Here is a 5,792-nt window from a genome sequence, read left to right as displayed (position 1 = left end):
GGGGTTAGGTGGTATCTCATTGTGGTTTTTATCTGCATTTCCCTTATGATGAGGGATGTCGAGCATTTCCTCATATGCTTTTTGGCTGTTCGTATGTCTTCCTTAGAGAGACTTTTGTTCAGCTCACTTTCCCATCTTTTAATCGGGTTAATCATTTTTTTTCGCATAAGGCACTTGAGTTCCCTATGTATTCTCGTTATCAGTCCCTTGTCTGAGGCATATTTAACAAAAATATTTTCCCATTCTGAGGGTTGTCGGTTCACACTTGTTACTGTGTCCTTTGCTGTGCAGAAACTTCTTAGTCTAATATAGTCCCACTTGTCTATTTTAGGGATTATTGCCTGTGCTTTGGGAGTCTTATTTAAGAAGTCTTTGCCTACTCCAATGTCTCCCAGAGTTTCCCCAGCATTTTCCACAAGTAGTTTTATTGTCTGAGGTCTTAGGTTCAGATCTTTGATCCATTTTGAGTTGACTGTTGTTAATGGTGAAAGATGGGGGTTCAGTTTCATCTTTCTGCAGGTGGATACCCAGTTTTTCCAGCACCATTTACTAAAGAGGTTTTCCTTTTCCCAATGGATTGACTGATATCCTTTGTCAAAGATCAGTTGGCTATAAGCTTTGGGAGTTATTTCTGGGGTCTCTATTCTCTTCCATTGGTCCACATGTCTGTTTTTATGCCAATACCATGCTGTTTTGATGACCACAGCTTTATAGTATATCTTGGGATCAGGGAGTGATATGCCTCCTACTCCATTCTTCTTACGCAGGATTGCTTTTGCAATACGAGGTCTTTTATGGTTCCAGACAAATTCTATAATTGTCTTTTCTAGATCTCTGAAGAATATCTCTGGTATTTTGATTGGAATTGCATTAAACATGTAGATTAATTTGGGTAGAATTGCCATTTTGATTATGTTAATTCTACCAATCCAGGAGCATGGGATGTCCTTCCACTTTTTTATGTCACTTTCAATGTCTTTTTTAAGATTCTCGTAGTTTTCTTTATAAAGGTCTTTGACTTTCTTAGTTAGGTTTATCCCTAGATATCTTATACATCTTGTGGCTACGGTGAAAGGGATTCCTTTCTTCAGCTCTGCTTCGTTCAACTTGTTGTTCATAAATAGAAATGCTATAGATTTTTGGATATTGATTTTGTATCTTGCCACCTTACTGTATTCACTTATTACTTCAAGCAGTTTTTTCATGGATACCTTTGGGTCTTCTAAGTATATCATCATGTCATCTGCAAATAAAGATATTTTCAACTCTTTGCCTATTTGAATGCCTTTAATATTGTTCTCTTCTCTGATTGCAATAGCTAAGACTTCTAGTACTATATTAAAGAGCAGTGGAGAAAGTGGGCAGCCTTGCCTAGTACCTGTTTTCAGGGGAAAAGCTTTCAACTTTTCCCCATTCAGTATAATGTTATCTGTAGGTTTTTCATAGATTGCTTTTATTGTGTTCAGAAATGACCCTTCTATACCAATCTTACTGAGGGTCTTAATTATAAAAGGATGTTGTATTTTATCAAATGCTTTCTCCGCATCAATTGAGATGATCATATGGTTTTTATCTTTCTTTCTGTTAATGTGGTGTATTACATTTATGGTCTTGCGTATATTGAACCACCCTTGCATCCCTGGTATAAAGCCTACCTGGTCGTGATGAATGATCTTTGTTATATGTTGTTGGATACGATTTGCGAGTATCTTGTTGAGAATCTATATCCATCAATGATATTGGTCTGTAGTTTTCCTTTTTTGTCATATCCTTATCTGTTTTGGGGATGAGGATGATGGAGGCTTCAGGTTTCCTTCCTTTTGAATCTTTAGAAATAATTTTAGTAGAATAAGGGTTAACTCTTCCTTAAAAGTTTTGTAGAATTCACAAGTGAAGCCATCTGGGCCTGGGCTTTTCTTTGTTGGGAGGTTATTAATTACTGATTCAATCTCCTGGCTTGTTATAGGTCTATTCAGGTTCTCTATGTCTTCCTGATTGTGATGGCTTTTTCACCTAGCATGTTTTCAGGGTTTATCCATGCTGTACCATGTATCAATATGTCATTCCTTTTCATTGCCAAGTAACTATCTATCGAATAGATATCGACAATTGTTTGTCCGTTCATCAGTTGATGGACATTTGGGTTGTTACCACCTTGGGGCTTTTAAAAATAATGCTGCAGGCCAGCACATGGCCTGGTGGTTGAAGTGGCTGGATCCCTCATGACTGGCTGCACAGTTCAAGTCTTGGACCCAGTGTCTTGAAAAACAGGTACATGTGCCTGTGTGCCCAGAATCCTGGAAGGACAGAGAAATAGGGTCAAAGAGATTGCAATGTGACCATTTCCCATGGTGGTGGGAGTGCTTTCTCACTTTCCTTCTCTCTTTCTCTGGTAAGTGCATGTGCCTTCTAGAAAAACGTAAAAATATTAGGTTGTTGGAAAAGTCATGATATATTTTCCTATGCTTTTCTATGCAAAAATGTGTCATAACATTTCCAATGACCCCAAAATACATAAATAATACTGCTATGAACATTTATGTATACATTTTTATGGGGCACATGTTTTATTTTTATTTTTATTATTATTTTTTTAATTTGCTATAAAGCTTGTGTGCTTATGAGAAAGAGAGAGAGAGAGAAAAAGTTAGATAACACTCTTGAGGGGGGATGGAAGGCCACACTGCAATTCCTTTTCCTCTATTGTCCTCTTGGGATCACGCACATGTACTGAGCTTGTTTTCCAAGTTGCCATGTCTGGGACTTGAACTGCGCAGTCGGCCATGTGGGATCCAGCCAACTCATCCACCATGCCACTGGCTCACCTGACATATGTTTTTAGTTGTCTTATGTATATCTATTTGTAAAATAGCTGAGTAATATGATAATTTTGTGTTCAACACATGGAGGAACTGCCAGGTATTTCCAAAGTGGCTCTACCACTTTACATTCTTATCAGCAACTGATATAAAGGTTTTAATTTCTCCTCATCCTGGCCAATATTTGTTATTGCCATCCTGGTAGGTGTAAAGTGGTATCTATAACATTATTGTTTTGATTTATACTTCCCTAATAACTAATGACCATATTTTTTCATGCTTATTGTCCATTTGTGTATCTTCTTTGGAGAAATACCTATCAAATTCTTTCCTTATTTAAAAAAAATATTATTTAGTATAAGAATTTTTCATATGTCTGGATACAAGTTGCTTGTCAGATATATGATTTGCGATTCTTTTTTTCATCCTGTGGCTCTCCACTTTTTTGTTGGTATCATGTGAAGCACAATTTTTTTTTTTTAATTTTAAGGAAATTGAATTTGTCTTTTATTTGTTGTTGATGCTTATTCTTTTGGAGTCATGGCTAAGAAACTTGCTTAGCCTAAAGTCATAAAGATTGATTAAGGTTTTTTTCTAAAACTTTTTTTGTGTGTGTGGGGGGGAGATTTTTGCCATAGGGCACGTGTGCTCTCCAGACAGACAGAGACAGAGAGACAGAAAGCGAGAAACCACCCCCAGGGGGGATGGCCACGCCGTAATCCCTTCTCCTTCATTCTCCGCTCAGGATATTGGGCATGCACGCACACGCGCCTGGCGTGAGTTTTAAGCCACCAGGTCCAATATGTGAACTGTGGTCGGCTACATGGCAGTCCACCAACATAACCATTACGCTAACTGCCGGTCCCTAAAACTTTTATCACTGTAGGTTTTATCTTTAGGTCTATAAGCCATTTCAAATCTAATTTTTTTTTTTTTTTGGAGAGGTTTTGCACTACAGGGCGCGTGCGCTTGCCAGACAGACAGAGAGAGACATAGAGACAGAAAGGGAGAAATCACCCCCCAGGGGGGATGGTCACGCCGCAATCCCTTCTCCTCCATTCTCCTCTCGGGATCTTGGGCACGCATGCACACACGCCCGGCGTGAGTTCCAACCCACCGGGTCCGGGACGCGAACTGCGGTCGACTACATGGAAGTCCAGTGACATAACCATTATGCTAACTGCTGGTTCCCACATCTATTTTTATAAATGGTATAAAGCAGGAGTCAAATTTAATACTTTTGCATGTAGATATTCAATAGTCTTATTTGTTGTAATTACATGATTTTAAACCATACACCAAGAAGTTGTTAGCTATCTGTCAATGAATATTCTAGTAAACAAACTCAACTCTGAGGCACTTCATCAAATATCACTATTTGTTTCTATAACTTTGTATAGCACTGTACATCTCTTCTGAATATCTTGTAGGGGATGTTCTGTTAAATATCTGACATTTGGGTCCATATCTCACCTAAAAATAAAATCATTTACTAAATTTAGGATAAAAATATATGACGACTTTAAAAAGTAATGATCTACCAAAAGCTTAGTAATTCATCCATTTATTCCTGCTACAAATATTTACTATTCCACAGATATAAAGTTGAGAAGACAGTAATTAACAAAGCATGTCCTCAAGAAACATGTTCTAGAGAGAAGAGGCTAAATAAATAAACAAAGGTTATGCACATAGAGGGATCAGCACATGGCATAGTGGTTACATTGCCAGACTCCCACATAGTCAACCACAGTTTGAGTCTCAGACCCAGTGACTTATAACTCATGCTGGGCACATGTGCATGCATGCCAAAAATCCTCAGAACAGAATGGAGGAGGAGAGATTGCGGTATGGCCATTCCCCCAAGGGAGTGATTTTTTACCTCTCTGTCTCTCTAGTGTGTGTACACTTCCTACAGCAAGAATCTCTCTTAAAAGAAAAAAAAAAGAGTTATACACATAGATGCAATGATAGGGGTTGCTAGTTTCTATAAAGTAGTGAGAGAAGGTGTCTTTGACTAAGGGAATATTTAGGCAGAAAAATGAAAGCTGCAAGAAACTACTTTATGCAGATCTACTAAGGAAAAGATTTCCATGCAGTGGGAACAGCGAATGCAGAGACCTGAGACTGAGTTCTTCCCTTGGGTCAATTTTACCTCTTCTTCATTTCTTATGTAAATACAAATAGTTAATTGCTATACTTATCCAAATTTTACCACAGTTTCTTTATAAAAACTGTTCTGCCATAATGGATTATACATTATACCATACCTAACAAGATTTAGGTCAGTAATGTTTCAAAACTGATAAATGTACAAGCTAAAACAAAACAAACAAAAAACCTTGCATATTTTCCTTATCAAATTTTGCATTTTTGCAGAAGCATTATTTCTGATGTTGTAACTTCAGTCCAACTAGACAAGCTTAAGTGAATGCCTCTGATAATATTCCCCAAATCACAGTCTGTAAACCATATTTGTGGTTCAGAATATTCACTAGAAACTCAAAACAGTTTGAATAATTAAGAATAGTCAAGGTTTTGTAATTGGTGATAACTAGGTTCGTTTCTGACGATACAGAATAGTGAATATCGTCACTATGATGATGTAATTTCAAGGAGCTAAAAGTTGATGAATTTTGATAGTTTATGAACAGTCTACCTGAGCATATCTGTTATGACACACTGGGTGTGTACTTCGTGGCCAGTCCATCACTTATACTATGTACGACACTGGTAATTCAATGAGGCATGGGATTTAATGTTAGAAAATCAGATGTTTATGTCTATGTGCTATGTTCCCACCGAACAGTAATATCCGAAGAGAAGACCGACTTTCTCTGAAAAATTCAGTGCAGTTTACAGCTGTGACTTTTCTTAGACTCTCGTCACTACTTTTCAGAAGCAATACCCTGAAAATGAAAGCCAACTTTTCTCTGTTATCCTCGCCTACATTTCAGAACTCAATTTCAGACT

The sequence above is a fragment of the Tupaia chinensis genome, unplaced genomic scaffold (genome assembly GCF_000334495.1).
Source record: "Tupaia chinensis unplaced genomic scaffold, TupChi_1.0 Scaffold000322_1, whole genome shotgun sequence".
NCBI classification, from domain to species: Eukaryota; Metazoa; Chordata; class Mammalia; order Scandentia; family Tupaiidae; genus Tupaia; species Tupaia belangeri.
The sequence above is the reverse complement of the archived record's forward strand: the minus strand, read 5'-3'. Positions refer to the sequence as shown.